Genomic DNA, 12,710 nt, shown 5'->3' on the forward strand with positions numbered 1-12,710 from the left:
TCTTCCAATCCTGCTCTGTTCCTCTGACTAGTCGGCTTTTCCAGTTGACATGAGCCAGTTCTTTCCTCATACTACCATAATTTCCTTTATTCCACTGAAAAATTGATCCATCTGACAACATTTTTTCCTTTTCAAATTTGAAATTGTATTTAACCATGTCATGGTCACTGCTTTCTAGAGGTTCTAAGACCTTTAACTCCCTAACGACCTCAAGTTCATTGCACATGACCCAATCGAGAACTACAGATTTCCTGGTGGGCTTCTCAACAAGCTGTTCAAAAGGTTCTTAAATTTTCCACAAACTCACTCTCCTGTGATCTGGTAAGTTTTTGCCCTTTCCATCCCCTGCCATGTTAAAATCTCCCACATTTATTTTGATATTATATTTGCGACATGCCCTTTGTATTTCTGTCTGTATCTCATAGTCCACTTCCCGGCTGGTGTTTGGGGGCCTGTATATAACTGCCAATATAATCTTTTTCCCCTTGGCATTAATTAATTCAACCCGTACTGATTCTATTCCTCTAGACTCTATGCTTGTTCTTTCTATTGATTTAATGTCATTGCTTATCATCCGAGCCACCCCTCCACCTCTACCCTCCTGCCTATCTTTCCTATAGACTGTACATCCTCAGATATTGAGCTCCCAATTGCATGTCTCAATGAGCCATGTTTCAGTAATGGCCATATTGTCATACCTTTTTAGTTGAATCTGAGCGACCAGGTCATCTACTTTGTTTCTAATGCTACGTGCATTTAAGTACAGTGCCTGTAAGCCCATTATCGATGTCGTTTGAGCTGTATTCCTGTTGAACAGCTCTTTCTCCCTCCCATCTGCTCACTGTGGTGGTACACCACTGGCCTACTGTACCTGCAGAAGAGCATGGGGACAAGACAACACCTGGCCGACTGTCAATCAGCCAACCTGAATGGACTAAGCCCCACCCGGTCAGGTGTCAGTCACCCTCTGGGATATAAGCATGAGCTGGTCCTTCAAAGTCACTCTCAGAGTTTACAGTAGTACAATCTCACAGCTGGTTCTGGGGAAGTTTACGTCGAATAAAGCCTGTTGTACAGTCTTTTGGTCTTGTGTGTTTGCTTCTGACCGACAGTGCACCTTTATGTCATTATTGACCACCACTTTACTATTCATTTCTACCTCTGTTGTAACTCCTTGACTTGCTGCTATCTTATTCTCTTTGCTTTCATTATGATTTTTCTCCCCCTGCAAGACTAAACCTTCCCCAACGGCTCTAGCAAACTCTCCTGCCACAATATTGGTCCCTTTCCAGTTCAGATGCAGCCCATCCTTTTTATAGAGGTCTGACCTTCTCCAGAAGCGATCCCAATGATCAAGGAATCTGAAGCCCTGTCCTCAACACCAACTCTTAAGCCACACATTCATCTGCCATAACTTTCTATTTTTACCCTGTCTAGATCATGGCACAGGTATGAATCCAGCGATTACCACCCTCGAGGTCCTGTCTTTTAACTTTTTACCTAACTCCCTATATTCCCTCGAGGACCTTGTCTCTACCTCTATCTATGTCATTGGTCCCCACATGGACCACGACATCTGGCTACTCTCCCTCCCCTTCCAGAATGTTGCTGAGATGATTTGAGACATCCCTGACCCTGGCACCTGGGATGCAACATGCCATCCGGGAATCTCTGCATTCCAGTAAACTTCCTGTCTGCCCTCCTAACCAAGTAATGTTCTCCTCTTCTCAGCCCTTCCCTTCTGAGCCAAGGAGTCAATTTCTGTGCCAGAAACTTGACCGCCTCAACTCGTCCCTGGGAAATTGTCCCCACCAGCAGTATCCAAAACAGCGTACATAACTGCACCTACCAGATCTGCCAGGAAGAAAGGCAGAGTGTTCTAGCATGCGGTCTTTAAAGATTTCTGTGATTCCCTTGTCTGTTCATCCCACCCCATTGATCCCCAGCGCTTTGCCCTGCAACTCCAGGAACTCCAACTCATTTTCCTACATCTCCTCCCTCACCACCATCCCAGGACCTAAGCAGCCCACCGCTAAGAGCCAAAGATTCATGTGAACCTTCTTCAACCTTGACTATTTCATTCGGTGGTCCCGTTGAGGCCTCCTCTACCTCAGCAGGACCAAATGAAAAGTAAGCAATTGATTTGCAAAACAGCTGCACTCAGTCCCCAGTGCCCATCCTGAGTTGCAATTCTCATTCCCATACCCACACCGATCTGTCTGTCTTTGATTTTCTTGACTAAAACCCAATGGAAACTAGAAAAAAAACACATGCCTGGGCAGTCTACAACCCAATGATATAGAATGTTCCATTTTCAGGTAACTCTCACCTATTTTGTTCCCTCCCTCTCTCTTTCTCTTCTTCCAATCCATCTCTAGTTCTTCCAGTTTTGTCACTTTCCAATACTTCGACCACCTCCATCACCCATTTTCCTTCCCTTCCCATTATGGTTCCATCCACCATATTCCCTGTACCACTTGGTTCAAGCTGCCCTTCATCTCTCCTTTAATGCTTTATGTACCATCCTTACTTATCAAATGCAAGCATTTGCAGCCCTTGTGTTCCACTTATTGCTTCCCAGCCTCTATCTCCCTGCTCCCCACCACCTTCCTTTCTTTGTCTGCTTTACCCTTTGCCCCCATATCCAAATTCCAGCCATCCTCCACTTGGTTCCTTCTGCCCATCATCTCTACCCCTCCAATCTTTCAGATTGCAGATTTCGGATCTATTGTCAGAGAAAACTACATGATATTACATATGACCCTGAGATACTTTTCCCTCAGGTGAGGCAGAATTACCACTTATTGGTCGTGTAAAATTAAATTGCACAACATAAACATAAACAAATAAAGAAATGCAAATGAACTGACCATGCAATACAGAGAGATAACAGTCAATGAAGTGGAAATGTAAGAGTCCTGAAATGAGTCCCTGATTGAGTTTGTCATTGAGGAGTCTGATAGTGGAAGAGTAGCAGCTGTTCCTGAACCTGGTGTGTGAATCTTTTGGCACCTAGACCTCTTTTCTGACAGTTGCAGTGAGAACAGAGCAAGTGCTGGGAGGTGTGGATCCTTGATGATTGCTTATGCTCTCCGACGGCAGCGTTACCTGTAGATGTTCTTGATGGTGAGGAGAGATTTGCCTCTGATGTCTCCACAACCTTTTGCAGGGCTTTAAGCTCAGGGGTATTGGAGTTCCTATAGCAAACCGTGATACAGCCAGTCAGCACACTTTCCACTACACATCAGAGTTTTCCAGAGTTTCCGATGTCATCCCAAATCTCTGCAAACTCCTGAGGATGTGGAGGCACAGACTTGCTTTCTTCATGATGCTATTTGTGTGTTGGGTCCAGGAGAGATACATCACGATAGTGATTAATCCTCTTTCACTCCTCCCCCCACTTCTTTATATTGGCTACTTTGCCCTTCCAACCACAGTCCTGGTGTACAGCTTCATCCTACACATGCTGCTAACTTACTGAGTTCCTCCAGTGTTATTTGAAACTCATGCTTACAGCCTGTAAGTCCCTAGAGCTTCTAAGTGATAATTTTTTTATTCAAAGTGAGGAAGCAGAGAGGTGAAATAGCAGGCTGAGTTGTTTTAACAGCACGTGAGTGGAACAGAACATGGTCTCAGCCACAGGGAGATCTAGGGAGGGAAAATAAGATAAAGGAAAGGGGTTTTTTTTCTGTTAAGAGAAGATTCCTGGGTAAGGTGATCGACAAGAAACTAAAAACAGTAGAAATACAGCTTAAGTTCACCATGACGTGAACGTGAAAGAATAATATTGAGGCCTTTGCTCAGAACTGATCCATTTGGAATGTAAAAGAGGAAGCTCGGATGAAATAATAAAGACTCTGGTGATGGGTCATCCACCAGAAATGTTAACTCTATTCCTCTTTAGAAGATTGAGGAGGGATCTTATGGAAACATATAAAATTCTTAAGGGTTTAGACAGAGTAGACGCAGATAGGTTGTTTCCAATGCTGGGATAAACTAGAACCAGAGGTCACAGTTTAAGGATAAGGGGGAAGATTTTTTAGGACTGAGATGAGGAAAGATTTCTTGCTTCAGAGGGTGGTGGATCTGTGGTTGAGGCCGGTTCCTTGTCAATATTTAAGAGTAGGTTAGATTTGGCCCTTGTGGCTAAGGGGATTAAGGGGTATGGGGAGAAGGCAGGAACCGGGTACTGATCAGCCACGATCATATTGAATGGCGGTGTTGGCTTGAAGGACCAAATGGCCTACTCCTGCACCTATTTTTCTATGTTTCAGATAACCTGCTGAGCAATTACTGGATTTTGTGTTTATATTTCTGATTTCCACCTTCTGTATTTTTTTCATGATCAAAGTGGACGTTTATTGATTGAGGTGATCCTTCATCTCTCAAATGTTTTCTCACTGTGGTGTACAAAAATATCACTGATGGAATTAAACTTAATCAAAACCTTGATTTCATCCACAAGTTATAAAATCAAATTTGAAAGAGATTTAGACTTACAGCACGGTAACAGACCCTTCTGGCACATGAGCCTGTCCTGTGCCCAAATACACCACTTAATTTGCAATCTCTGTGTGTTTTTGACGGCTGGGAGGAAACTGGATCTTCTGGAGGAAACCCAGGCAGGCCTAGGGAGAATGTGCAAACTCCTTACAGACAATGCCGATTCGAACCCAGGGTACCGCTAACTGTGACGCAAGCCATGCTGCCCAATTTTCACAAAATGCTTTCATTAAAAATTAATCAACATTTCTATCACTTTTATGGTTTTCAGACTGCAATGTCAGGAAAATCTCAGGAAAAATTAACATAATTACTGCCCATGTGGTCGTTCACACTGGGCACGTTTTTAGACTGCAAGTAGCTCAGTGGTTGGGCATGCAGTTGTGTGGATGAGCATCAACAAAATTTTTCTGGCACGATTTACACTGTGGGATTCCCCCAAAAAGTTGTTGGGGTCCTGCAGGATGAATCATGGTGCAGGAATTGACTCAAAATTCCAACACATTCCTTTTTAGACTGCCCATGCAGTGTAAAAATTCCTCAATTGTGTTGTTAGATGCCTGCAGTCTAAAAACCCTATTTGATATGTAAACAAGACATATCCATGACCAAAAAAAATGAATCGCAACTAATATGATTTCCCATTCCTCCACGAGTCTTTGATAAATCATTGATTCAATCTCTGGAAGTCAGACACCCAGGATTTTCCCCTGTTTTGAGATAACAAAATGTACCACAGTTTTATTTTCACTTGCCAGTGGGTGAGATGAGGGACAGAAGGCGGTGTTGACAGCTTGTGCTCAAGGGCTTGTTCATTTAGCTCAGACCAAGGAGCCGTGTCTTATTAGTTACGTGGCAAAGCAGCCAAAGGTGGGATTTTCCACACAAGAAAGTGATCCTGAAATGCATCTGACCCATCATCTACTCTCCATCAGGCATCAGTTTTCAATTCTCCCATCTGCTGAACTGAGAGCCACAGACTTAGTTTGTAATCGTCACAGAGAACCCATGAGGTGTAGCAGTGCATGAAAAACCATGCATTTGACATCAAATTAAATAATTCACGATTGCCTGAGGTCAGGCCATATTCTTACGTTTACCGCTGCTTTGAAGGAGCATTTTATTTTATTATCTCGGATGACCTGTTTCTCTAAATAGGAGGTTAAGTGCCACAGAATCCTTTCACACTATAGCCTAAAGCAGGTTCCAGCTTTTAAACGATTGCAGCAGAATTCTACATACTGAACCTCCAATTTGTAAGAACTCAAATCTAATACTGGGATTGTTTCACATGAATTAAACCTTGAGATGTGCAAGATGTTGCATGAGAATATAGGTTCTGTCCTCCACAAGTGATGAAGATCAGTACTGAGCCATAATGACATTTTTTGTCAGTATGGTTCAGGAGGTGTCTCATGAGTGATGATTCAATTGTTCCTACTTTCTAAGTGGTGATTTAGTCATAGCCACGATTTAACAAGGGCCAGTAAAAATGGGAGAAGTGTAAACTCAGGGTTTACGCAGGATATAGAAGGACTTGGATGAATACTTGAAGTGTTGTAACCTACTGAGTCAGAGATCAAGAATTAGCTGATCAAATCATTCTGTTAGAAAAAAAGGAAGATTCATTAATGGTGTCTGTGACTTCACCAGATTGTCTTAAAGGGGGAAAAAAATGGATATGTTGGAAATTGGAAATAGAAGCCTAAAATACTGGAACTACCCAGCAGATCAAGCATCATCTGTGGAAAAAAGAAACCGTTTGTCAGAACTGGAAGATAGGTGACAGCGATGACACGAAACATTATTTCTCCTTCCCTTCAGCTGTTGGATTTTCTGTCTATATTTTGCATTGTCTTATAAACTCACTTGGTTCATGAGTGGGAAATCAATCTCCCTGCCCACTCAGGTAGAGCTTTCATGTGACTGACTGCAATCTAATTGACTCTCAAAAATAGCCTTCAAAAACTCAGTCAGTTCAAGGGAAAATGCAAGAAGGGTAATCAATGCCTAAATGCCGTGAAAGATTTTAAAAAAAATGAGGTCACCAACTTCTAGAGGATTGCACAGTGAAATTAGTAAATAAGATTATAGCTGATCAGCCTTGCCCCTGGTTGGTTTCTTTTGGTGGCTTCAATATACAGTGGGTGACAGCCGCGTGCCATATAATGAAGGCAATATCATGAGGGAGTGTGTCTCTGTACTTGTCTTGTCCCACATGAATAAAGTTACAGTACTTCTTCGGAGAATCATCTGTTGGTGTCAGTTTCACCATGAAACAGATCATTGAAATTAAGATATCTCTGCAGAAATTTTGAACAAACTTATTCTGTCTACTTTACATCCACAAGTAGACCTATAAATATGGCCTCCAAATATGAAACAAAGACATGATGTACATTTGGGAATAGACTTCTTCTGGAGTTGACTATTGCTGCACTCATTCTTGAGAAGTTCTGGCGAATTTAACTCAACTTTCCTGAGGAAAAATGGTTTCATTTTTCGGGCGTAATGTAGGAAAATGTGAAATCGCCACTTTGAGATCCTCATGGTAAAAGATTTTGTGAGACATTTATAAACAAAATGAGGACAAATGATGCTATGTTAGTGCAATCAAACAGTATTGGATTGTTTGTTGTCACAGTGCAGTGAACTGGGTAGGGTGCTCTGCCCCGCCTCCCAGCTTCGCCCCCATCTGCCCACATATAACCCTGGTGTGAGACCCTAACCCATAATTATAAGCTAATAAAACCGTTTGTTCTCCTTCCAGTCGTGATAGCTTTTATTCACGCTATAATTTTATTAGCTCATTCCCTAAATGATGGATGTGCTACTCAATCCAGGTCTGCTGCTGTCCCCTGATGCAGCTGAGGAGTTCACCTACTGGCTAGGCTGCTTTCAGGCCTACCTGAACGCGACTAGAGACGTCTTCCACTCCGATGGATTCAGGAGATCAGTTCTCGTTTCGAGGGTAGGAGCAGTACGGTACGCAGTCATCAGGGTCTGAACTACATACAATACTGCCTATTGAGGTATTGAAGGCAAGGTACCTAAAGTTGCAGAACAAGGTCCTAGAGAGGCACTGACTCGCTCTACGTCGCCAGTGGCCAGGAGAGACCATCACCAACTACTTGCTGGATCTGTGGACACTTGATAAGATGTAAAGGTAACGAAGAGGTTATGGGCCATGTTCATGAGGAAGAACAGATCCAGGAAACTCTAGTTGCTGGGTTCTGCTTGAGGTACTTGCGTTGGGTAAGAAGGCCCTGGCTAGCCACTTCAACCTGACCAAATCGCTGGAACAGGCCAAGCTCGATAACAACGACCTCAAAGCCAGCGAGCTTGCCCACCCAGGTGAGCCCTTCCAAAGACCGGGTGCTCCCGCTACCACTACCCCTGCCCTAACGGCTGCCGCTCCCCATGCCAAGGAGTGCTTTATTTGCGGAAAGAGCCAGCATGCCCCATCTCGTTGCCCATCAAAAGACTCAGTGTGTTCCAGCTGTGGCAAGAAAGGACATTGGGCGAGGGTTGCTGAGCGAGGGGAACCCCAGAGAAGTCCATGGCCGGCCCTGCTCCCAGATCTGACAGCCCCAAGCTGTCTGCCCCAAATTCAATTGAACCCCCCTTGCTGCACAACATGCCAATGGAGGGTGGTGGCAAGGAAACAGTGCAAAAAGGCTTGATGGCCATCTTGCTGCAAGCTGAATTCAAATTCAGCACCGTCATCGTCGGAGGAAGAAGGAAAGTGGCCATTTTGCCGCACCACAAGGTCAGCGCCATCTTATCCATGCAGGGCAAACCAGGACGGTTGTGGCCACTTTATTGAAGAGCATCGAGTCTCCAGGGAGCTAGCGTCGATGGTCCTAGACCTGGACAGACCTCACCAGCTCAACAACTCTAATAGTGACTGTGAAGGTAAACAGACATTCCACTAAATGCCTAATCGACACGGGCTCTACTCAGAGTTTCATAGACTTACGGACTGTGCAAAAGTACAAACTGAAGATGTATCCTTCTAATTACCATGTTTTTCTCACGTCTCAATCACATTCTGCATGTGTACAAAAGCATTGTATGATACATCTATCATTCAAAGGGGAGGAAATTCTGTAAATTTCCCTTGTATGTACTTGATGAATTGTGTGCTCCGGTGTTGTTGGGTCTGGACTTCCTGTGTCACCTTAAAAGCATGACCTTGGAGTGTTCTGGTCCCCTCCCCCCATAAGGGTTCTGAATGGAGCACCCTTAAAATCAGAACCCACTTGCAGCCTCTCCACACTGAATAACGATCGTCCTCCTCTCTTCCCGAATCTGTCCTCAGACCAAGCCCATTGCTACTAAGAGCAGGAGGTGCAGCTCAGCAGACTGAGAGTTTATAAAGTTGGAGACTCAACGTCTGCTGGATGAAGGTATCATCGAACCTAGCACCAACCTGTGGAGAGTGCAAGTATTAGTGGTAAAGGGGAAAAACAAATCCAGGCTAGTAATTGACTATAGCCAAACCATTAATTGGTACACACTCCTGGACGCATATCCCCTCCCTCGTATTTTGGACATGGTGAATGATATCGCACAATATCGGGTCTATTTAACCATCGACCTGAGAGTTGCCTATCACCAGCTGCCAATCCATTCTGAGGACTCTCCATATACTGCATTTCAGGCTAATGGTCGTCTGTATCAATTCCTGAGGGTCCCTCTCAGTATCACTAACAGGGTTTTTATCTTCCAGAGGCAGATGGACAGAATGGTGTTCAAGTATGGGTTGAAGGTTACCTTCCCCTACCTCGATAAAGTCACCATCTGTGGCCACACCTTGGAAGACCATAACGCCAACATCCAGAACTTCCTCCACATGGCAAGAGCTCTGAACCTCATAACTCCTGGAAAGGGGCGATTGAAGCCTGCAAGAAATAGTAGAGACAGCACAGCTGAATGCAGAGGTCTTTTCCTCGGCATCTGCGGCCGCCACATGGGGAGCCTGGGCACTCCCATCTTGGGATCCAAGGTCACTGCATGCCACCATTGAACACCCGAAGTGCTACTTCTGCGGACTCGTGAAGCATCCTCAAAAGAACTGCCCAGCCCAAAATGCCTCATGCGCCGCCTGCAGGAAGAAAGGACACAATGGGAAGGTATGTAGGTCCCAACTTTTCTCCAGCTGTGTCTCGTGTGTCCGGCAGCCACTGCCATCTTGGACCATGCCACTTATCCCATTTCCAGATATGGGAATCGGCTCAGCGGGGCCGTGGGGGTGACAAACCGGTGATTAAAGCCTATTAATCACAACTCTCTATCTAATGTGGTTGATCGATAGCGCTATACATGAGCTCTTTCCCTTCCCCCTCCCCACATAGTTCCAAATCTCTGACTCAAGGAGTTACAAAGCTAACAAACAAATCATTAGCTAATCTGTGTTGGCAACTGATGGGGACGTTATTCTTAAGCAGACATGCCATTTTGTCTCATATATAACAAGGATTCTATCACACAGACAAAGTTAACTGTTCATATTACACCGGGGTCTTAATGCAATTGGTTACTCAGTGTCACCTCAATACAAGTGACCTAAATCAGGATGCAATTTTTGTGAAACAACGAATGGCATGTTAATGAGAATGTTTCTGTGGTATTTTTAAGGCTAAAAGGAGAAATAAACATGAAGCTTAAGGGAACGCAGTGACCCATATCACATCTCTTAGCCCGTCTTGACATTTATTTTAACTGCACCTCCTGCAATTTTTTCGTGACAAAATTAACAAGGAAAGGAGGCTACAGAAAACTGCACTGTTATTACTGACAGTTCTCTAAAGGGTCAGATCTGTATGTCATAGATCATCTTCGCGAGTAATGGCAGAAGCTTCTGTGCAAAATGAACATTTAATGGGTAAATTTATCATGCTTTCCCACACACAACTTGCCTGCGATGACTAACTGCTAATAGTTGTCCTTGGGCTCAGTATAAAAATCCTCTGATTCTCATCAGATTTGGGGAAACTGCTTTCTCTGGCAGGTTTTTTTTCTCTTTGGAGTTCGAGGGTGACACACCATCTCCTCCCTCTACCAATAGCATCCTCTAACTGAATACCTGTTAATATAGGATTCCAATTCAGTAGCAATGAGATTAACTTTTAACTGAACTTCAATCTGACCTAGTAACTCATTTAGTTGTATTAAACTGTCACAACAAAACACATTGCTTCCAAGCATGCTGTGTTCAATGCCAAAAAGAACGAGGGGAGCAAGCACATTGGAACATGACCAAAATTCAGATTTGTAGTCAGAGTACATGTACAACCCTGCGATTCTTTTTCCTGTAGGCGAGGCAGAATTATCACTTAATGATGGCGCAAAAAACTGAACTCGAGAAGACAAGTATACATATAAACAAATAGAGAAAGGTAAACAAACTGACTGTACAAAACAGTGAAAAAAAATCAATGAAGTCAAAATGTAAGAGTCTTTAAATGAGTCTCTGAGTTTGCTGTTGAGGAGTCTAATGGTGGAGGGGGAGCAACTGTTCCTGAACCTGGTGCTGCGAGTCTTGTGGCACTGACACCTCTTTCCTGATTTGCAGCAGTGAGAACAGAGCATAGATTTCTCTCTAGACAATTCAACACCCTGAATTAGAAATATTCCTCATGATTGCTGGATCAATATATCGATAGGGTCGTTGATTAATAAAGTTAGCACTTCAGCCCAATTCAATCATGTCAGCTAAGTTGTATACCTGAGCCAGTCCCATTTGCCTGCATTTGTTCCTCTCAACTTTTCCTATCCATTTGCACATCCAAATGGCTTTTATATGTTGCGTTGTTCCTGGCTCTACCAATTCTTCTGGCAGCTTGTTCAATCTTCCAACATGGTCTGTGTTAAAGAAGTGCTTCTCAGGTCCCTTTTAAATCTTTCCACTTTCACCATAAATCTATTCCCTCCAGCTTTAGACTCCAGCCCACTGGTAAAAAAAATAACTATTTGTCTTACTTGAGCCCCTCATGATTTAAAAAATCTCTGCAAGGTTTCCTCTGAGTCTTCTATACAACAGGGAGAGAAGTCCCAGCCAATTCAGCGTTTCATCCTACCTCAACCCTACCAGTTCAAGAAAAAGTCTCATGAATCTTTTTTAGAGATACAACAGGGTAAACAGGCCAATCGGCTCTAGAATCCATGCCACCCAATACATCCATGTGACCAATTGATGGACTAACCACATGAGCCTTTGGAAGGTGGAAGGAAACTGGAGCATCTGGAGGAAACTCACGAAGACACGAGAAGGACCTACAAAGTCCTTACAAACAGCACCAGCCCATATCCAGCTTAACATCTTTCCCACAGCTGGGTGACAAAAACTGTGTGCAATAATCCAAATGTGGTTTCACCAACATGAGCCCATAAGACACAGGAGTAGAAATAGGTAATTCAGCCCATCAAGTCTGCACCATCATTTAATCATGAGCTGATCCATTTTCCATTCAGTTCCATTGCCTGGTCTTCTCCCTACAACTTTTGATGCCCTGGCTAAACAAGATCCTATCAATCTCTGCCTTAAATACATCCAATGACCTGGTCTCCATCACCATCTGTGGCAAAAAATTCCACAGATTTACCACCCTCTGGATGAAAAACTTCCTCTGCATCTCTGTTCTAAGTGGACACCCTTCAATCCTGAAGGTGTGCCCTCTTCTCCTAGACTCTCCCAGTTGGGAAACAACCTTTCGGCATCTGCACTATTCAAGTTGTTCAACATTTGAAATGTTTCATTGAGATTCCTCCTTATTTTCCTAAATTCCAACAGATGCAGGCCGAGAGTTGTCAAACGCTTCTCATGTAATAACCCTTTCAATTCCCGGAATAATTCTAGTGAACCTCCTTTGAACCCTCTCCCACATCAGCACATCCTTTCTTTTTTTTTTAAATTTTTTTATTTTTCTCACTATGAACCATACTGACCAAAATACACACAAACCTTTCCCTCTTGAATATACACAGTGTCATTTTCTCCCCTTTTTCCCACCCTCCCTTCCCTCCCTCCTTCACCCCCCCTCCCCACCCACTCAACGTTCAACCTATATGATACATTAAACTCATTAAACAATGTCATCGCACAGTGAAAATAAACAAGAAATTTGTGTCATCTACTTTTACACAGTGGGTCAGTTCATTTCGTCTTCTTCTCCTTCTGTCGTTTTAGGGGGTGGAGGTCCACG

The sequence above is a fragment of the Narcine bancroftii genome, chromosome 2, assembly GCF_036971445.1.
Source record: "Narcine bancroftii isolate sNarBan1 chromosome 2, sNarBan1.hap1, whole genome shotgun sequence".
NCBI classification, from domain to species: Eukaryota; Metazoa; Chordata; class Chondrichthyes; order Torpediniformes; family Narcinidae; genus Narcine; species Narcine bancroftii.